Here is a 23,993-nt window from a genome sequence, read left to right as displayed (position 1 = left end):
AGGATTCAAACATTCTAAAAAAGATTCAAACATTCTAAAAACGATTCAAACATTCTAAAACGATTCAAACATTCTAAAAACGATTCAAACATTCTTAAAACGATTCAAACATTCTAAAAGGATTCAAACATTCTTAAAACGATTCAAACATTCTAAAAACGATTCAAACATTCTAAAAACGATTCAAACATTCTAAAAAGATCAAACATTCTAAAAGGATTCAAACATTCTTAAAACGATTCAAACATTCTAAAAACGATTCAAACATTCTAAAAGGATTCAAACATTCTAAAAAAGATTCAAACATTCTAAAAACGATTCAAACATTCTAAAAAAGATTCAAACATTCTAAAAGGATTCAAACATTCTAAAAAATTCTAAAAAAGATTCAAACATTCTAAAAGGATTCAAACATTGTTAAAACGATTCAAACATTCTAAAAACGATTCAAACATTCTAAAAAATTCTAAAAAAGATTCAAACATTCTAAAAGGATTCAAACATTCTTAAAACGATTCAAACATTCTAAAAACGATTCAAACATTCTAAAAAAGATTCAAACATTCTAAAAGGATTCAAACATTCTTAAAACGATTCAAACATTCTAAAAACGATTCAAACATTCTAAAAACGATTCAAACATTCTAAAAACGATTCAAACATTCTAAAAAATTCTAAAAACGATTCAAACATTCTAGAAACGATTCAAACATTCTAAAAAGATTCAAACATTCTAAAAGGATTCAAACATTCTTAAAACGATTCAAACATTCTAAAAACGATTCAAACATTCTAAAAACGATTCAAACATTCTAAAAAAGATTCAAACATTCTAAAAGGATTCAAACATTCTAAAAACGATTCAAACATTCTAAAAAGATTCAAACATTCTAAAAACGATTCAAACATTCTAAAACGATTCAAACATTCTTAAAACGATTCAAACATTCTAAAAGGATTCAAACATTCTTAAAACGATTCAAACATTCTAAAAACGATTCAAACATTCTAAAAACGATTCAAACATTCTAAAAAAGATTCAAACATTCGAAAAGGATTCAAACATTCTAAAAACGATTCAAACATTCTAAAAAGATCAAACATTCTAAAAGGATTCAAACATTCTTAAAACGATTCAAACATTCTAAAAACGATTCAAACATTCTAAAAGGATTCAAACATTCTAAAAACGATTCAAACATTCTAAAGACGATTCAAACATTCTAAAAAGATCAAACATTCTAAAAACGATTCAAACATTCTAAAAACGATTCAAACATTCTAAAAAAGATTCAAACATTCTAAAAGGATTCAAACATTCTTAAAACGATTCAAACATTCTAAAAACGATTCAAACATTCTAAAAGGATTCAAACATTCTAAAAACGATTCAAACATTCTAAAGACGATTCAAACATTCTAAAAAGATCAAACATTCTAAAAACGATTCAAACATTCTAAAAACGATTCAAACATTCTAAAAAATTCTAAAAAAGATTCAAACATTCTAAAAGGATTCAAACATTCTAAAAAAGATTCAAACATTCTAAAAACGATTCAAACATTCTAAAAAAGATTCAAACATTCTAAAAGGATTCAAACATTCTAAAAACGATTCAAACATTCTAAAAAGATCAAACATTCTAAAAACGATTCAAACATTCTAAAGACGATTCAAACATTCTAAAAAGATCAAACATTCTAAAAACGATTCAAACATTCTAAAAGGATTCAAACATTCTAAAAAAGATTCAAACATTCTAAAAACGATTCAAACATTCTAAAACGATTCAAACATTCTAAAAACGATTCAAACATTCTTAAAACGATTCAAACATTCTAAAAGGATTCAAACATTCTTAAAACGATTCAAACATTCTAAAAACGATTCAAACATTCTAAAAACGATTCAAACATTCTAAAAAGATCAAACATTCTAAAAGGATTCAAACATTCTTAAAACGATTCAAACATTCTAAAAACGATTCAAACATTCTAAAAGGATTCAAACATTCTAAAAAAGATTCAAACATTCTAAAAACGATTCAAACATTCTAAAAAAGATTCAAACATTCTAAAAGGATTCAAACATTCTAAAAAATTCTAAAAAAGATTCAAACATTCTAAAAGGATTCAAACATTCTTAAAACGATTCAAACATTCTAAAAACGATTCAAACATTCTAAAAGGATTCAAACATTCTTAAAACGATTCAAACATTCTAAAAAAATCTAAAAAAGATTCAAACATTCTAAAAGGATTCAAACATTCTAAAAAAGATTCAAACATTCTAAAAACGATTCAAACATTCTAAAAAGATTCAAACATTCTAAAAAAGATTCAAACATTCTAAAAGGATTCAAACATTCTAAAAACGATTCAAACATTCTAAAGACGATTCAAACATTCTAAAAAGATCAAACATTCTAAAAACGATTCAAACATTCTAAAAACGATTCAAACATTCTAAAGACGATTCAAACATTCTAAAAAGATCAAACATTCTAAAAACGATTCAAACATTCTAAAAACGATTCAAACATTCTAAAAAATTCTAAAAAAGATTCAAACATTCTAAAAGGATTCAAACATTCTAAAAAAGATTCAAACATTCTAAAAACGATTCAAACATTCTAAAAAAGATTCAAACATTCTAAAAGGATTCAAACATTCTAAAAACGATTCAAACATTCTAAAAAGATCAAACATTCTAAAAACGATTCAAACATTCTAAAGACGATTCAAACATTCTAAAAAGATCAAACATTCTAAAAACGATTCAAACATTCTAAAAGGATTCAAACATTCTAAAAAAGATTCAAACATTCTAAAAACGATTCAAACATTCTAAAACGATTCAAACATTCTAAAAACGATTCAAACATTCTTAAAACGATTCAAACATTCTAAAAGGATTCAAACATTCTTAAAACGATTCAAACATTCTAAAAACGATTCAAACATTCTAAAAACGATTCAAACATTCTAAAAAGATCAAACATTCTAAAAGGATTCAAACATTCTTAAAACGATTCAAACATTCTAAAAACGATTCAAACATTCTAAAAGGATTCAAACATTCTAAAAAAGATTCAAACATTCTAAAAACGATTCAAACATTCTAAAAAAGATTCAAACATTCTAAAAGGATTCAAACATTCTAAAAAATTCTAAAAAAGATTCAAACATTCTAAAAGGATTCAAACATTCTTAAAACGATTCAAACATTCTAAAAACGATTCAAACATTCTAAAAGGATTCAAACATTCTTAAAACGATTCAAACATTCTAAAAAAATCTAAAAAAGATTCAAACATTCTAAAAGGATTCAAACATTCTAAAAAAGATTCAAACATTCTAAAAACGATTCAAACATTCTAAAAAGATTCAAACATTCTAAAAAAGATTCAAACATTCTAAAAGGATTCAAACATTCTAAAAAATTCTAAAAAAGATTCAAACATTCTAAAAGGATTCAAACATTCTTAAAACGATTCAAACATTCTAAAAACGATTCAAACATTCTAAAAAAGATTCAAACATTCTAAAAGGATTCAAACATTCTTAAAACGATTCAAACATTCTAAAAACGATTCAAACATTCTAAAAACGATTCAAACATTCTACAAACGATTCAAACATTCTAAAAAGATTCAAACGTTCTAAAAACGATTCACACATTCTAAAAATGATTCAAACATTCTTAAAAATTCTAAAAACGATTCAAACATTCTAAAAAGATTCAAACATTCTAAAAAATTCTAAAAAAGATTCAAACATTCTAAAAGGATTCAAACATTCTAAAAAAGATTCAAACATTCTAAAAAATTCTAAAAAAGATTCAAACATTCTAAAAAATTCTAAAAAAGATTCAAACATTCTAAAAGGATTCAAACATTCTAAAAAAGATTCAAACATTCTAAAAACGATTCAAACATTCTAAAAAGATTCAAACATTCTAAAAAAGATTCAAACATTCTAAAAGGATTCAAACATTCTAAAAAAGATTCAAACATTCTAAAAACGATTCAAACATTCTAAAAAGATTCAAACATTCTAAAAAAGATTCAAACATTCTAAAAGGATTCAAACATTCTAAAAACGATTCAAACAGTCTAAAAACGATTCAAACATTCTAAAAACGATTCAAACATTCTAAAAACGATTCAAACATTCTAAAAAGATTCAAACATTCTAAAAACGATTCAAACATTCTAAAAAGATTCAAACATTCTAAAAACGATTCAAACATTCTAAAAACGATTCAAACATTCTACAAACGATTCAAACATTCTAAAAAGATTCAAACATTCTAAAAACGATTCACACATTCTAAAAATGATTCAAACATTCTAAAAAATTCTAAAAAAGATTCAAACATTCTAAAAGGATTCAAACATTCTAAAAAAGATTCAAACATTCTAAAAAATTCTAAAAAAGATTCAAACATTCTAAAAAATTCTAAAAAAGATTCAAACATTCTAAAAGGATTCAAACATTCTAAAAAAGATTCAAACATTCTAAAAACGATTCAAACATTCTAAAAAGATTCAAACATTCTAAAAAAGATTCAAACATTCTAAAAGGATTCAAACATTCTAAAAACGATTCAAACAGTCTAAAAACGATTCAAACATTCTAAAAACGATTCAAACATTCTAAAAAAGATTCAAACATTCTAAAAGGATTCAAACATTCTAAAAAAGATTCAAACATTCTAAAAACGATTCAAACATTCTAAAAAGATTCAAACATTCTAAAAAAGATTCAAACATTCTAAAAGGATTCAAACATTCTAAAAACGATTCAAACATTCTAAAAACGATTCAAACATTCTAAAAACGATTCAAACATTCTAAAAAGATTCAAACATTCTAAAAAAGATTCAAACATTCTAAAAAGATTCAAACATTCTAAAAACGATTCACACATTCTAAAAAGATTCAAACATTCTAAAAACGATTCAAACATTCTAAAAATGATTCAAACATTCTAAAAATGATTCAAACATTCTTAAAAATTCTAAAAAAGATTCAAACATTCTAAAACGATTCAAACATTCTAAAAACGATTCAAACATTCTAAAAAGATTCAAACATTCTAAAAAGATTCAAACATTCTAAAAAAGATTCAAACATTCTAAAAAGATTCAAACATTCTAAAAAAGATTCAAACATTCTAAAAATGATTCAAACATTCTTAAAAATTCTAAAAATGATTCAAACATTCTAAAAAAGATTCAAACATTCAAAAAATTATTCAAACATTCTAAAAAGATTCAAACATTCTAAAAAAGATTCAAACATTCTAAAAGGATTCAAACATTCTAAAAAAGATTCAAACATTCTAAAAACGATTCAAACATTCTAAAAAGATTCAAACATTCTAAAAGGATTCAAACATTCTTAAAACGATTCAAACATTCTAAAAACGATTCAAACATTCTAAAAATGATTCAAACATTCTAAAAAAGATTCAAACATTCTAAAAATGATTCAAACATTCTTAAAAATTCTAAAAATGATTCAAACATTCTAAAACGATTCAAACATTCTAAAAACGATTCAAACATTCTAAAAACGATTCAAACATTCTAAAAACGATTCAAACATTCTAAAAACGATTCAAACATTCTAAAAACGATTCAAACATTCTAAAAAAGATTCAAACATTCTAAAAGGATTCAAACATTCTAAAAAAGATTCAAACATTCTAAAAACGATTCAAACATTCTAAAAAGATTCAAACATTCTAAAAAAGATTCAAACATTCTAAAAGGATTCAAACATTCTAAAAAATTCTAAAAAAGATTCAAACATTCTAAAAGGATTCAAACATTCTTAAAACGATTCAAACATTCTAAAAACGATTCAAACATTCTAAAAACGATTCAAACATTCTAAAAACGATTCAAACATTCTAAAAAATTCTAAAAACGATTCAAACATTCTAGAAACGATTCAAACATTCTAAAAAGATTCAAACATTCTAAAAGGATTCAAACATTCTTAAAACGATTCAAACATTCTAAAAACGATTCAAACATTCTAAAAACGATTCAAACATTCTAAAAAAGATTCAAACATTCTAAAAGGATTCAAACATTCTAAAAACGATTCAAACATTCTAAAAAGATTCAAACATTCTAAAAACGATTCAAACATTCTAAAACGATTCAAACATTCTTAAAACGATTCAAACATTCTAAAAGGATTCAAACATTCTTAAAACGATTCAAACATTCTAAAAACGATTCAAACATTCTAAAAACGATTCAAACATTCTAAAAAGATCAAACATTCTAAAAGGATTCAAACATTCTTAAAACGATTCAAACATTCTAAAAACGATTCAAACATTCTAAAAGGATTCAAACATTCTAAAAACGATTCAAACATTCTAAAAAAGATTCAAACATTCTAAAAGGATTCAAACATTCTAAAAACGATTCAAACATTCTAAAAAGATCAAACATTCTAAAAGGATTCAAACATTCTTAAAACGATTCAAACATTCTAAAAACGATTCAAACATTCTAAAAGGATTCAAACATTCTAAAAACGATTCAAACATTCTAAAGACGATTCAAACATTCTAAAAAGATCAAACATTCTAAAAACGATTCAAACATTCTAAAAACGATTCAAACATTCTAAAAAATTCTAAAAAAGATTCAAACATTCTAAAAGGATTCAAACATTCTAAAAAAGATTCAAACATTCTAAAAACGATTCAAACATTCTAAAAAAGATTCAAACATTCTAAAAGGATTCAAACATTCTAAAAACGATTCAAACATTCTAAAAAGATCAAACATTCTAAAAACGATTCAAACATTCTAAAGACGATTCAAACATTCTAAAAAGATCAAACATTCTAAAAACGATTCAAACATTCTAAAAGGATTCAAACATTCTAAAAAAGATTCAAACATTCTAAAAACGATTCAAACATTCTAAAACGATTCAAACATTCTAAAAACGATTCAAACATTCTTAAAACGATTCAAACATTCTAAAAGGATTCAAACATTCTTAAAACGATTCAAACATTCTAAAAACGATTCAAACATTCTAAAAGGATTCAAACATTCTAAAAAAGATTCAAACATTCTAAAAGGATTCAAACATTCTAAAAAATTCTAAAAAAGATTCAAACATTCTAAAAGGATTCAAACATTCTTAAAACGATTCAAACATTCTAAAAGGATTCAAACATTCTTAAAACGATTCAAACATTCTAAAAACGATTCAAACATTCTAAAAACGATTCAAACATTCTAAAAACGATTCAAACATTCTAAAAAAATCTAAAAAAGATTCAAACATTCTAAAAGGATTCAAACATTCTAAAAAAGATTCAAACATTCTAAAAACGATTCAAACATTCTAAAAAGATTCAAACATTCTAAAAAAGATTCAAACATTCTAAAAGGATTCAAACATTCTAAAAAATTCTAAAAAAGATTCAAACATTCTAAAAGGATTCAAACATTCTTAAAACGATTCAAACATTCTAAAAACGATTCAAACATTCTAAAAAAGATTCAAACATTCTAAAAGGATTCAAACATTCTTAAAACGATTCAAACATTCTAAAAACGATTCAAACATTCTAAAAACGATTCAAACATTCTACAAACGATTCAAACATTCTAAAAAGATTCAAACGTTCTAAAAACGATTCACACATTCTAAAAATGATTCAAACATTCTTAAAAATTCTAAAAACGATTCAAACATTCTAAAAAGATTCAAACATTCTAAAAAATTCTAAAAAAGATTCAAACATTCTAAAAGGATTCAAACATTCTAAAAAAGATTCAAACATTCTAAAAAATTCTAAAAAAGATTCAAACATTCTAAAAAATTCTAAAAAAGATTCAAACATTCTAAAAGGATTCAAACATTCTAAAAAAGATTCAAACATTCTAAAAACGATTCAAACATTCTAAAAAGATTCAAACATTCTAAAAAAGATTCAAACATTCTAAAAGGATTCAAACATTCTAAAAACGATTCAAACAGTCTAAAAACGATTCAAACATTCTAAAAACGATTCAAACATTCTAAAAACGATTCAAACATTCTAAAAAGATTCAAACATTCTAAAGACGATTCAAACATTCTAAAAAGATTCAAACATTCTAAAAACGATTCAAACATTCTAAAAAGATTCAAACATTCTAAAAACGATTCAAACATTCTAAAAACGATTCAAACATTCTACAAACGATTCAAACATTCTAAAAAGATTCAAACATTCTAAAAACGATTCACACATTCTAAAAATGATTCAAACATTCTAAAAAATTCTAAAAAAGATTCAAACATTCTAAAAGGATTCAAACATTCTAAAAAAGATTCAAACATTCTAAAAAATTCTAAAAAAGATTCAAACATTCTAAAAAATTCTAAAAAAGATTCAAACATTCTAAAAGGATTCAAACATTCTAAAAAAGATTCAAACATTCTAAAAACGATTCAAACATTCTAAAAAGATTCAAACATTCTAAAAAAGATTCAAACATTCTAAAAGGATTCAAACATTCTAAAAACGATTCAAACAGTCTAAAAACGATTCAAACATTCTAAAAACGATTCAAACATTCTAAAAAGATCAAACATTCTAAAAACGATTCAAACATTCTAAAAACGATTCAAACATTCTAAAAAATTCTAAAAAAGATTCAAACATTCTAAAAGGATTCAAACATTCTAAAAAAGATTCAAACATTCTAAAAACGATTCAAACATTCTTAAAACGATTCAAACATTCTAAAAACGATTCAAACATTCTAAAAGGATTCAAACATTCTAAAAACGATTCAAACATTCTAAAAAAATCTAAAAAAGATTCAAACATTCTAAAAGGATTCAAACATTCTAAAAAAGATTCAAACATTCTAAAAACGATTCAAACATTCTAAAAAGATTCAAACATTCTAAAAAAGATTCAAACATTCTAAAAGGATTCAAACATTCTAAAAAATTCTAAAAAAGATTCAAACATTCTAAAAGGATTCAAACATTCTTAAAACGATTCAAACATTCTAAAAACGATTCAAACATTCTAAAAAAGATTCAAACATTCTAAAAGGATTCAAACATTCTTAAAATGATTCAAACATTCTAAAAACGATTCAAACATTCTAAAAACGATTCAAACATTCTACAAACGATTCAAACATTCTAAAAAGATTCAAACGTTCTAAAAACGATTCACACATTCTAAAAATGATTCAAACATTCTTAAAAATTCTAAAAACGATTCAAACATTCTAAAAAGATTCAAACATTCTAAAAAATTCTAAAAAAGATTCAAACATTCTAAAAGGATTCAAACATTCTAAAAAAGATTCAAACATTCTAAAAAATTCTAAAAAAGATTCAAACATTCTAAAAAATTCTAAAAAAGATTCAAACATTCTAAAAGGATTCAAACATTCTAAAAAAGATTCAAACATTCTAAAAACGATTCAAACATTCTAAAAAGATTCAAACATTCTAAAAAAGATTCAAACATTCTAAAAGGATTCAAACATTCTAAAAGGATTCAAACATTCTAAAAACGATTCAAACAGTCTAAAAACGATTCAAACATTCTAAAAACGATTCAAACATTCTAAAAACGATTCAAACATTCTAAAAAGATTCAAACATTCTAAAAACGATTCAAACATTCTAAAAAGATTCAAACATTCTAAAAACGATTCAAACATTCTAAAAAGATTCAAACATTCTAAAAACGATTCAAACATTCTAAAAACGATTCAAACATTCTACAAACGATTCAAACATTCTAAAAAGATTCAAACATTCTAAAAACGATTCACACATTCTAAAAATGATTCAAACATTCTAAAAAATTCTAAAAAAGATTCAAACATTCTAAAAGGATTCAAACATTCTAAAAAAGATTCAAACATTCTAAAAAATTCTAAAAAAGATTCAAACATTCTAAAAAATTCTAAAAAAGATTCAAACATTCTAAAAGGATTCAAACATTCTAAAAAAGATTCAAACATTCTAAAAACGATTCAAACATTCTAAAAAGATTCAAACATTCTAAAAAAGATTCAAACATTCTAAAAGGATTCAAACATTCTAAAAACGATTCAAACAGTCTAAAAACGATTCAAACATTCTAAAAACGATTCAAACATTCTAAAAACGATTCAAACATTCTAAAAAGATTCAAACATTCTAAAAAAGATTCAAACATTCTAAAAATGATTCAAACATTCTTAAAAATTCTAAAAAAGATTCAAACATTCTAAAACGATTCAAACATTCTAAAAACGATTCAAACATTCTAAAAATGATTCAAACATTCTTAAAAATTCTAAAAAAGATTCAAACATTCTAAAACGATTTAAACATTCTAAAAAGATTCAAACATTCTAAAAACGATTCACACATTCTAAAAAGATTCAAACATTCTAAAAACGATTCAAACATTCTAAAAAAGATTCAAACATTCTAAAAATGATTCAAACATTCTTAAAAATTCTAAAAAAGATTCAAACATTCTAAAACGATTCAAACATTCTAAAAACGATTCAAACATTCTAAAAATGATTCAAACATTCTAAAAAAGATTCAAACATTCTAAAAATGATTCAAACATTCTTAAAAATTCTAAAAATGATTCAAACATTCTAAAACGATTCAAACATTCTAAAAACGATTCAAACATTCTAAAAAGATTCAAACATTCTAAAAACGATTCAAACATTCTAAAACGATTCAAACATTCTAAAAAAGATTCAAACATTCTAAAAAAGATTCAAACATTCTAAAAATGATTCAAACATTCTTAAAAATTCTAAAAATGATTCAAACATTCTAAAACGATTCAAACATTCTAAAAACGATTCAAACATTCTAAAAAGATTCAAACATTCTAAAAACGATTCAAACATTCTAAAACGATTCAAACATTCTAAAAAAGATTCAAACATTCTAAAAACGATTCAAACATTCTAAAAAATTCTAAAAAAGATTCAAACATTCTAAAAAAGATTCAAACATTCTAAAAAAGATTCAAACATTCTAAAAACGATTCAAACATTCTAAAAAGATCAAACATTCTAAAAGGATTCAAACATTCTTAAAACGATTCAAACATTCTAAAAACGATTCAAACATTCTAAAAGGATTCAAACATTCTAAAAAAGATTCAAACATTCTAAAAACGATTCAAACATTCTAAAAAAGATTCAAACATTCTAAAAGGATTCAAACATTCTAAAAAATTCTAAAAAAGATTCAAACATTCTAAAAGGATTCAAACATTCTTAAAACGATTCAAACATTCTAAAAACGATTCAAACATTCTAAAAACGATTCAAACATTCTAAAAAAGATTCAAACATTCTAAAAGGATTCAAACATTCTAAAAAAGATTCAAACATTCTAAAAACGATTCAAACATTCTAAAAAGATTCAAACATTCTAAAAACGATTCAAACATTCTAAAAGGATTCAAACATTCTAAAAACGATTCAAACATTCTAAAAAGATCAAACATTCTAAAAGGATTCAAACATTCTTAAAACGATTCAAACATTCTAAAAACGATTCAAACATTCTAAAAGGATTCAAACATTCTAAAAACGATTCAAACATTCTAAAAAGATCAAACATTCTAAAAACGATTCAAACATTCTAAAGACGATTCAAACATTCTAAAAAGATCAAACATTCTAAAAACGATTCAAACATTCTAAAAACGATTCAAACATTCTAAAAAAATCTAAAAAAGATTCAAACATTCTAAAAGGATTCAAACATTCTAAAAAAGATTCAAACATTCTAAAAACGATTCAAACATTCTAAAAAGATTCAAACATTCTAAAAAAGATTCAAACATTCTAAAAGGATTCAAACATTCTAAAAAAGATTCAAACATTCTAAAAAAGATTCAAACATTCTAAAAACGATTCAAACATTCTAAAAAGATCAAACATTCTAAAAGGATTCAAACATTCTTAAAACGATTCAAACATTCTAAAAACGATTCAAACATTCTAAAAGGATTCAAACATTCTAAAAAAGATTCAAACATTCTAAAAACGATTCAAACATTCTAAAAAAGATTCAAACATTCTAAAAGGATTCAAACATTCTAAAAAATTCTAAAAAAGATTCAAACATTCTAAAAGGATTCAAACATTCTTAAAACGATTCAAACATTCTAAAAACGATTCAAACATTCTAAAACGATTCAAACATTCTTAAAACGATTCAAACATTCTAAAAGGATTCAAACATTCTTAAAACGATTCAAACATTCTAAAAACGATTCAAACATTCTAAAAACGATTCAAACATTCTAAAAACGATTCAAACATTCTAAAAAAGATTCAAACATTCTAAAAGGATTCAAACATTCTAAAAAAGATTCAAACATTCTAAAAACGATTCAAACATTCTAAAAAGATTCAAACATTCTAAAAACGATTCAAACATTCTAAAAGGATTCAAACATTCTAAAAACGATTCAAACATTCTAAAAAGATCAAACATTCTAAAAACGATTCAAACATTCTAAAGACGATTCAAACATTCTAAAAAGATCAAACATTCTAAAAACGATTCAAACATTCTAAACAGATCAAACATTCTAAAAACGATTCAAACATTCTAAAAACGATTCAAACATTCTAAAAAAATCTAAAAAAGATTCAAACATTCTAAAAGGATTCAAACATTCTAAAAAAGATTCAAACATTCTAAAAACGATTCAAACATTCTAAAAAGATTCAAACATTCTAAAAAAGATTCAAACATTCTAAAAGGATTCAAACATTCTAAAAAAGATTCAAACATTCTAAAAGGATTCAAACATTCTAAAAACGATTCAAACAGTCTAAAAACGATTCAAACATTCTAAAAACGATTCAAACATTCTAAAAACGATTCAAACATTCTAAAAAGATTCAAACATTCTAAAAAAGATTCAAACATTCTAAAAATGATTCAAACATTCTTAAAAATTCTAAAAAAGATTCAAACATTCTAAAACGATTCAAACATTCTAAAAACGATTCAAACATTCTAAAAATGATTCAAACATTCTTAAAAATTCTAAAAAAGATTCAAACATTCTAAAACGATTTAAACATTCTAAAAAGATTCAAACATTCTAAAAACGATTCACACATTCTAAAAAGATTCAAACATTCTAAAAACGATTCAAACATTCTAAAAACGATTCAAACATTCTAAAAACGATTCAAACATTCTAAAAAGATTCAAACATTCTAAAAACGATTCAAACATTCTAAAAGGATTCAAACATTCTAAAAACGATTCAAACATTCTAAAAAGATCAAACATTCTAAAAGGATTCAAACATTCTTAAAACGATTCAAACATTCTAAAAACGATTCAAACATTCTAAAAGGATTCAAACATTCTAAAAACGATTCAAACATTCTAAAAAGATCAAACATTCTAAAAACGATTCAAACATTCTAAAGACGATTCAAACATTCTAAAAAGATCAAACATTCTAAAAACGATTCAAACATTCTAAAAAAATCTAAAAAAGATTCAAACATTCTAAAAGGATTCAAACATTCTAAAAAAGATTCAAACATTCTAAAAACGATTCAAACATTCTAAAAAGATTCAAACATTCTAAAAAAGATTCAAACATTCTAAAAGGATTCAAACATTCTAAAAAATTCTAAAAAAGATTCAAACATTCTAAAAGGATTCAAACATTCTAAAAACGATTCAAACATTCTAAAAAAGATTCAAACATTCTAAAAGGATTCAAACATTCTTAAAACGATTCAAAAATTCTAAAAACGATTCAAACATTCTAAAAACGATTCAAACATTCTACAAACGATTCAAACATTCTAAAAAGATTCAAACATTCTAAAAACGATTCACACATTCTAAAAATGATTCAAACATTCTTAAAAATTCTAAAAACGATTCAAACATTCTAAAAAGATTCAAACATTCTAAAAAAATTCTAAAAAAGATTCAAACATTCTAAAAGGATTCAAACATTCTAAAAAAGATTCAAACATTCTAAAAAATTCTAAAAAAGATTCAAACATTCTAAAAAATTCTAAAAAAGATTCAAACATTCTAAAAGGATTCAAACATTCTAAAAAAGATTCAAACATTCTAAAAACGATTCAAACATTCTAAAAAGATTCAAACATTCTAAAAAAGATTCAAACATTCTAAAAGGATTCAAACATTCTAAAAACGATTCAAACAGTCTAAAAACGATTCAAACATTCTAAAAACGATTCAAACATTCTAAAAACGATTCAAACATTCTAAAAAGATTCAAACATTCTAAAAAAGATTCAAACATTCTAAAAAGATTCAAACATTCTAAAAACGATTCACACATTCTAAAAAGATTCAAACATTCTAAAAACGATTCAAACATTCTAAAAATGATTCAAACATTCTAAAAATGATTCAAACATTCTTAAAAATTCTAAAACGATTCAAACATTCTAAAAACGATTCAAACATTCTAAAAAGATTCAAACATTCCTAAAAAAGATTCAAACATTCTAAAAAGATTCAAACATTCTAAAAAGATTCAAACATTCTAAAAAAGATTCAAACATTCTAAAAAGATTCAAACATTCTAAAAAAGATTCAAACATTCTAAAAATGATTCAAACATTCTTAAAAATTCTAAAAATGATTCAAACATTCTAAAAAAGATTCAAACATTCAAAAAATTATTCAAACATTCTAAAAAGATTCAAACATTCTAAAAACGATTCAAACATTCTAAAAAGATTCAAACATTCTAAAAGGATTCAAACATTCTTAAAACGATTCAAACATTCTAAAAACGATTCAAACATTCTAAAAATGATTCAAACATTCTAAAAAAGATTCAAACATTCTAAAAATGATTCAAACATTCTTAAAAATTCTAAAAATGATTCAAACATTCTAAAACGATTCAAACATTCTAAAAACGATTCAAACATTCTAAAAAGATTCAAACATTCTAAAAACGATTCAAACATTCTAAAAAGATTCAAACATTCTAAAAACGATTCAAACATTCTAAAAACGATTCAAACATTCTAAAAAAGATTCAAACATTCTAAAAACGATTCAAACATTCTAAAAAATTCTAAAAAAGATTCAAACATTCTAAAAAGATTCAAACATTCCTAAAAAAGATTCAAACATTCTAAAAAGATTCAAACATTCTAAAAAGATTCAAACATTCTAAAAAAGATTCAAACATTCTAAAAGGATTCAAACATTCTAAAAACGATTCAAACAGTCTAAAAACGATTCAAACATTCTAAAAACGATTCAAACATTCTAAAAACGATTCAAACATTCTAAAAAGATTCAAACATTCTAAAAAAGATTCAAACATTCTAAAAATGATTCAAACATTCTTAAAAATTCTAAAAAAGATTCAAACATTCTAAAACGATTCAAACATTCTAAAAACGATTCAAACATTCTAAAAATGATTCAAACATTCTTAAAAATTCTAAAAAAGATTCAAACATTCTAAAACGATTTAAACATTCTAAAAAGATTCAAACATTCTAAAAACGATTCACACATTCTAAAAAGATTCAAACATTCTAAAAACGATTCAAACATTCTAAAAACGATTCAAACATTCTAAAAAAGATTCAAACATTCTAAAAGGATTCAAACATTCTAAAAAAGATTCAAACATTCTAAAAACGATTCAAACATTCTAAAAAGATTCAAACATTCTAAAAACGATTCAAACATTCTAAAAGGATTCAAACATTCTAAAAACGATTCAAACATTCTAAAAAGATCAAACATTCTAAAAGGATTCAAACATTCTTAAAACGATTCAAACATTCTAAAAACGATTCAAACATTCTAAAAGGATTCAAACATTCTAAAAACGATTCAAACATTCTAAAAAGATCAAACATTCTAAAAACGATTCAAACATTCTAAAGACGATTCAAACATTCTAAAAAGATCAAACATTCTAAAAACGATTCAAACATTCTAAAAAAATCTAAAAAAGATTCAAACATTCTAAAAGGATTCAAACATTCTAAAAAAGATTCAAACATTCTAAAAACGATTCAAACATTCTAAAAAGATTCAAACATTCTAAAAAAGATTCAAACATTCTAAAAGGATTCAAACATTCTAAAAAATTCTAAAAAAGATTCAAACATTCTAAAAGGATTCAAACATTCTTAAAACGATTCAAACATTCTAAAAACGATTCAAACATTCTAAAAAAGATTCAAACATTCTAAAAGGATTCAAACATTCTTAAAACGATTCAAAAATTCTAAAAACGATTCAAACATTCTAAAAACGATTCAAACATTCTACAAACGATTCAAACATTCTAAAAAGATTCAAACATTCTAAAAACGATTCACACATTCTAAAAATGATTCAAACATTCTTAAAAATTCTAAAAACGATTCAAACATTCTAAAAAGATTCAAACATTCTAAAAAAATTCTAAAAAAGATTCAAACATTCTAAAAGGATTCAAACATTCTAAAAAAGATTCAAACATTCTAAAAAATTCTAAAAAAGATTCAAACATTCTAAAAAATTCTAAAAAAGATTCAAACATTCTAAAAGGATTCAAACATTCTAAAAAAGATTCAAACATTCTAAAAACGATTCAAACATTCTAAAAGGATTCAAACATTCTAAAAACGATTCAAACAGTCTAAAAACGATTCAAACATTCTAAAAAAGATTCAAACATTCTAAAAAGATTCAAACATTCTAAAAACGATTCACACATTCTAAAAAGATTCAAACATTCTAAAAACGATTCAAACATTCTAAAAATGATTCAAACATTCTAAAAATGATTCAAACATTCTTAAAAATTCTAAAACGATTCAAACATTCTAAAAACGATTCAAACATTCTAAAAAGATTCAAACATTCCTAAAAAAGATTCAAACATTCTAAAAAGATTCAAACATTCTAAAAAGATTCAAACATTCTAAAAAAGATTCAAACATTCTAAAAAGATTCAAACATTCTAAAAAAGATTCAAACATTCTAAAAATGATTCAAACATTCTTAAAAATTCTAAAAATGATTCAAACATTCTAAAAAAGATTCAAACATTCAAAAAATTATTCAAACATTCTAAAAAGATTCAAACATTCTAAAAACGATTCAAACATTCTAAAAAGATTCAAACATTCTAAAAGGATTCAAACATTCTTAAAACGATTCAAACATTCTAAAAACGATTCAAACATTCTAAAAATGATTCAAACATTCTAAAAAAGATTCAAACATTCTAAAAATGATTCAAACATTCTTAAAAATTCTAAAAATGATTCAAACATTCTAAAACGATTCAAACATTCTAAAAACGATTCAAACATTCTAAAAAGATTCAAACATTCTAAAAACGATTCAAACATTCTAAAAAGATTCAAACATTCTAAAAACGATTCAAACATTCTAAAAACGATTCAAACATTCTAAAACGATTCAAACATTCTAAAAAAGATTCAAACATTCTAAAAACGATTCAAACATTCTAAAAAATTCTAAAAAAGATTCAAACATTCTAAAAAGATTCAAACATTCCTAAAAAAGATTCAAACATTCTAAAAAGATTCAAACATTCTAAAAAGATTCAAACATTCTAAAAAAGATTCAAACATTCTAAAAAGATTCAAACATTCTAAAAAAGATTCAAACATTCTAAAAATGATTCAAACATTCTTAAAAATTCTAAAAATGATTCAAACATTCTAAAAAAGATTCAAACATTCAAAAAATTATTCAAACATTCTAAAAAGATTCAAACATTCTAAAAAAGATTCAAACATTCTAAAAGGATTCAAACATTCTAAAAAAGATTCAAACATTCTAAAAACGATTCAAACATTCTAAAAAGATTCAAACATTCTACAAATGTTTCTAATTTGTTTTAGAATGTTTGAATCTTTTTAGAATGTTTGAATCTTTTTTAGAATTTTTTATAATGTTTGAATCTTTTTTATAATGTTTGAATCGTTTTTAGAATGTTTGAATCTTTTTTAGAATTTTTTGGAATGTTTGAATCTTATTTTAGAATGTTTGAATCTTATTTTAGAATGTTTGAATCTCATTTTAGAATGTTTGAATCGTTTTTAGAATGTTTGAATCTTTTTAGAATGTTTGAATCGTTTTTAGAATGTTTGAATCTTTTTTAGAATGTTTGAATCTTTTTTAGAATGTTTGAATCGTTTTTAGAATGTTTGAATCTTTTTAGAATGTTTGAATCTTTTTTAGAATTTTTTAGAATGTTTGAATCTTTTTTAGAATGTTTGAATCTTTTTTAGAATGTTTGAATCGTTTTTATAATAATTGAATCGTTTTTAGAATTTTTTAGAATGTTTGAATCATTTTTAGAATGTTTGAATCTTTTTAGAATGTTTGAATCGTTTTAGAATGTTTGAATCGTTTTTAGAATGTTTGAAATGTTTTTAGAATGTTTGAATCTTTTTAGAATGTTTGAATCGTTTTTAGAATGTTTGAATCGTTTTTAGAATGTTTGAATCGTTTTTAGAATGTTTGAATCTTTTTAGAATGTTTGAATCTTTTTAGAATGTTTGAATCGTTTTTAGAATGTTTGAATCTTTTTTAGAATGTTTGAATCTTTTTTAGAATTTTTTAGAATGTTTGAATCTTTTTTAGACTGTTTGAATCTTTTTAGAATGTTTGAATCGTTTTTAGAATGTTTGAATCTTTTTAGAATGTTTGAATCGTTTTTAGAATGTTTGAATGTTTTTTAGAATGTTTGAATCGTTTTTAGAATGTTTGAATCTTTTTTAGAATTTTTTAGAATGTTTGAATCGTTTTTAGAATGTTTGAATCTTTTTAGAATGTTTGAATCTTTTAAGAATGTTTGAATCGTTTTTAGAATGTTTGAATGTTTTTTAGAATGTTTGAATCGTTTTTAGAATGTTTGAATCTTTTTTAGAATGTTTGAATCGTTTTTAGAATGTTTGAATCGTGAAGAGAGCGTGAACAGATAGAGCGAGCATGAAGAGAGCGTGAACAGGAAGAGCGATTCAAACATTCTAACGAAACTAAACCAGTTCATTAATTAACATTCCAATAATAAGAAAATATTGATATATTGATTGATTCCGTTTCCCTTTTTACCGTTACCCACATCTTTGTATGCATCTCTTCTTCAATCTTGCCTTTTTCTCACATATTTCTCAAGTGAAAAAGCAGCAGTGTCCTCTGCCTTTTGGAGAGAGAAGTGAAAAAACTTACAGCACCTGGTATTCCCAGGCGGTCTCCCATCCAAGTACTAATCAGGCCCGACTCTGCTTAGCTTCCCAGATCGGACGAGATCAGGCGCGAACAGAGAGGTATGGCCGTAAGCAAGTTTGTCTCCAACACATAGTTCTTTAAAACCTACAACAGTAGGTCAATATTAAAACGTTAACGAAACTAAACCAGTTCATTAATTAACATTCCAATAATAAGAAAATATTGATATATTGATTGATTCTGTTTCCCTTTTTACCGTTACCCACATCTTTGTATGCATCTCTTCTTCAATCTTGCCTGTTTCTCACATATTTCTCAAGTGAAAAAGCAGCAGTGTCCTCTGCCTTTTGGAGAGAGAAGTGAAAAAACTTACAGCACCTGGTATTCCCAGGCGGTCTCCCATCCAAGTACTAACCAGGCCCGACTCCTAAAAGTACCAGTAACTAAAAGTACGAGTAGCAGAAACCAAAAGTACCAGTAGCAGTAACTAAAAGTAGCAGTAGCAGTAACTGAAAGTACCAGCAGCAGTAACTGAAAGTACCAGTAGTAGTAACCAAAAGTGCCAGTAGCAGTAACTAAAAGTACCAGCAGTAGTAACCAAAAGTACCAGTAGCAGTAACTAAAAGTACCAGTAGTAGTAACCAAAAGTACCAGTAGTAGTAACTAAAAGTAGTAACTAAAAGTACCAGTAGCAGTAACCAAAAGTACCAGCAGCAGAAACCAAAAGTACCAGTAGCAGTAACTAAAAGTACCAGTAGCAGTAACCAAAAGTACCAGTAGCAGCAACCAAAATTACTAGTAGTAGTAACTAAAAGTACCAGTAGTAGTAACCAAAAGTACCAGTAGTAGTAACTAAAAGTACCAGCAGCAGTAACTAAAAGTACCAGTAGCAGTAACTAAAAGTACCAGTAGAAGTAACTAAAAGTACCAGTAGCAAGAACTAAAAGTGCCAGTAGAAGTAACCAAAAGTAGTAACTAAAAGTACCAGTAGCAGTAACCAAAAGCACCAGTAGCAGTAACTAAAAGTACCAGTAGTAGTAACCAAAAGTACCAGTAGCAGTAACTAAAAGTACCAGTCGCAGTAACCAAAATTACTAGTAGTAGTATCTAAAAGTACCAGTAGTAGTAACTAAAAGTACCAGTAGCAGTAACTAAAAGTACCAGTAATAGCAACAAAAAGTACAAGCAATAGTAACTAAAGGTATCAGCAGCAGTAACTAAAAGTACCAGCAGCAGTAACTAAAAGTACCAGCAGCAGTAACCAAAAGTACCAGTAGTATTAACCAAAAGTACCAGCAGCAGTAACTAAAAGTCCAGTAGCAGTAACTAAAAGTACCAATAGTAGTAACTAAAAGTACCAGTAGCAGTAACTAAAAGTACCAGCAGCAGTAACTACAAGTGCCAGTAGAATTAACTAAAAATGCCAGTAGCAGTAACTAAACGTACCACTTGCACTAACTAAAAGTACCAGCAGCAGTAACCAAAAGTACCAGTAGTAGTGACCAAAAGTACCAGTAGCAGTAACTAAAAGTACCAGCAGCAGTAATTAAAAGTACCAGCAGCAGTAACTAAACGTACCAGTCGCACTAACCAAAAGTACCAGTAGTAGTAACTAAAAATACCAGTAGCAGTAACTAAAAGTACATGTAGCAGTAACTAAAAGTACCAGTAGTAGTAACCAAACGTACCAGTAGCAGTAACTAAAAATACCAGTAGCAGTAACTAAAAGTACCAGTAGCAGTAACTAAAAGTACCAGCAGCAGTAACCAAAAGTACCAGTAGTATTAACCAAAAGTACCATTAGCAGTAAATAAAAATACCAGTAGCAGTAACCAAAAGTACCAGTAGCAGTAACTAAAAGTATCAGCAACAGTAACTAAAAGTACCAGTAGTATTAACCAAAAGTACCAGTAGCAGTAACTAAAAGTACCAGTCGTGACCAAAAGTACCAGTAGTAGTAACCAAAAGTACCAGTAGTAGTAACCAAAAGTACCAGTAACAGTAACTTAAAGTAGCAGTAGCAGTAACTAAAAGTGCCAGTAGCAGTAACTAAAAGTACCAGTAGTAGTAACTAAAAGTACCATTAGCAGTAACCAAAAGTACCAATAGTAGTAACTAAAAGTACCAGCAGCATTAACTAAAAGTACCAGTAGTAGTAACTAAAAGTACCAGTAGCAGTAATTAAAAATACCAGTAGCAGAAACTAAAAGTACCATTAGCAGTAACCAAAAGTACCAATAGCAGTAACTAAAAGTGCCAGAAGGAGTAACCAAAATGACTAGTAGTAGTAACTAAAAGTACCAGTAGGAGTAACCAAAAGTACCAGTAGCAGTAACCAAAAGTACCAATAGTATTAACTAAAAGTACCAGTAGTAGTAAATAAAAGTACCAGTAGTAGTAACTAAAAGTACCATTAGCAGTAACCAAAAGTACCAGTAGCAGTAACTACAAGTACCAGTAGTAGTAACTAAAAGTATCATTAGCAGTAACTACAAGTACCAGTAGTAGTAACCACAAGTACCAGTAGTAGTAACTAAAAGTACCATTAGCAGTAACCAAAAGTACCAGTAGCAGTAACTAAAAGTACCATTAGCAGTAACTACAAGTACCAGTAGTAGTAACTACAATTACCAGTAGTAGTAACTAAAAGTACCATTAGCAGGAACTAAAAGTACCAGTAGTAGTAACCAAAAGTACTAGTAATAGTAACTAAAAGTACCAGTAGCAGTAACTAAAAGTAGCAGTAGCAGTAACTTAAAGTACCAGCAGCAGTAACTTAAAGTACCAGTAGCAGTAACCAAATGTACCAGTAGCAGTAACCAAAAGTACCAGTAGTAGTAACCAAAAGTACCAGTAGTAGTGGTAACTAAAAGTACCAGCAGCAGTAACTAAAAGTACCAGTAGCATTAACCAAAAGTACCAGTAGTAGTGACCAAAAGTACCAGTAGCAGTAACTAAAAGTACCAGCAGCAGTAATTAAAAGTACCAGCAGCAGTAACTAAACGTACCAGTCGCACTAACCAAAAGTACCAGTAGTAGTAACTAAAAATACCAGTAGCAGTAACTAAAAGTACATGTAGCAGTAACTAAAAGTACCAGTAGTAGTAACCAAAATTACCAGTAGCAGTAACTAAAAATACCAGTAGCAGTAACTAAAAGTACCAGTAGCAGTAACTAAAAGTACCAGCAGCAGTAACCAAAAGTACCAGTAGTAGTAACCAAAAGTACCAGTTGCAGTAACTAAAAATACCAGTAGCAGTAACCAAAAGTACCAGTAGCAGTAACTAAAAATATCAGCAGCAGTAACTAAAAGTACTAGTAGCAGAAACCAAAAGTACCAGTAGCAGTAACTAAAAGTATCAGCAACAGTAACTAAAAGTACCAGTAGTATTAACCAAAAGTACCAGCAGCAGTAACTTAAAGTACCAGTAGCAGTAACCAAATGTACCAGTAGCAGTAACTAAAAGTACCAGTAGCAGTAACTAAAAGTACCAGCAGCAGTAACCAAAAGTACCAGTAGTAGTAACCAAAAGTACCAGTAGCAGTAACTAAAAATACCAGTAGAAGTAACCAAAAGTACCAGTAGCAGTAACTAAAAATATCAGCAGCAGTAACTAAAAGTACTAGTAGCAGTAACTAAAAGTACCAGTAGCAGTAACTAAAAGTATCAGCAACAGTAACTAAAAGTACCAGTAGTATTAACCTAAAGTACCAGTAGCAGTAACTAAAAGTACCAGTCGTGACCAAAAGTACCAGTAGTAGTAACTAAAAATACCAGTAGCAGTAACTAAACGTACCACTTGCACTAACTAAAAGTACCAGCAGCAGTAACTAAAAGTACCAGTAGCAGTAACCAAAAGTACCAGTAGCAGTAACTTAAAGTACCAGCAGCAGTATCTAAAAGTACCAGTAGTAGTAACCAAAAGTACCAGTAGTAGTAGTAACTAAAAGTACCAGTAGCAGCAACCAAAAGTACCAGTAGCAGTAACTAAAAGTACCAGTAGCAGTAACCAAAAGTACCAGTAGTAGGAACTAAAAGTATGAGTAGTAGTAACCAAACATACCAGCAGCAGTAACTAACAGTACCAGCAGCAGTAACTAAAACTACCAGTTGCAGTAACCAAAAGAACCAGTAGCAGTAACTAAAAGTACCAGTAGCAGTAACTAAAAGTGCCAGCAGCAGTAACCAAAAGAACCAGTAGCAGTAACTAAAAGTACCAGTGGCAGTAACTAAAAGTGCCAGCAGCAGTAACTAAAAATATCAGCAGCAGTAACTAAAAGTAGCAGTAGTAGGAACTAAAAGTACGAGTAGTAGTAACCAAACATACCAGCAGCAGTAACTAACAGTACCAGCAGCAGTAACTAAAACTACCAGTTGCAGTAACCAAAAGAACCAGTAGCAGTAACTAAAAGTACCAGTAGCAGTAACTAAAAGTGCCAGCAGCAGTAACCAAAAGAACCAGTAGCAGTAACTAAAAGTACCAGTGGCAGTAACTAAAAGTGCCAGCAGCAGTAACTAAAAATATCAGCAGCAGTAACTAAAAGTAGCAGTAGCAGTAACTTAAAGTACCAGCAGCAGTAACTAAAAGTACCAGCAGCAGTAACCAAAAGTACCAGCAGCAGTAACCAAAAGTACCAGTAGTAGTAACCAAAAGTACCAGTAGCAGTAACTAAAAATACCAGTAGCAGTAACCAAAAGTACCAGTAGCAGTAACT

At 25.9% G+C, this 23,993-nt stretch overlaps 1 non-coding gene across 1 annotated transcript; it reads right to left on the bottom strand.

Annotated features, from left to right (window-relative positions):
* Positions 1-19,270: 19,270 nt before the first annotated feature.
* On the bottom strand, positions 19,271-19,389 carry LOC142939715 (5S ribosomal RNA). Its single transcript, XR_012950128.1, has one exon. It is a non-coding gene; the product is annotated as a 5S ribosomal RNA (ribosomal RNA).
* Positions 19,390-23,993: the final 4,604 nt, after the last annotated feature.

The sequence above is a fragment of the Anarhichas minor genome, unplaced genomic scaffold (assembly GCF_050575085.1).
Source record: "Anarhichas minor isolate MPS153535 unplaced genomic scaffold, ASM5057508v1 ptg000106l, whole genome shotgun sequence".
Taxonomy (NCBI): domain Eukaryota; kingdom Metazoa; phylum Chordata; class Actinopteri; order Perciformes; family Anarhichadidae; genus Anarhichas; species Anarhichas minor.
Note: the sequence above shows the minus strand (reverse complement) of the source record. Positions and strands in the feature narration are given on the sequence as shown.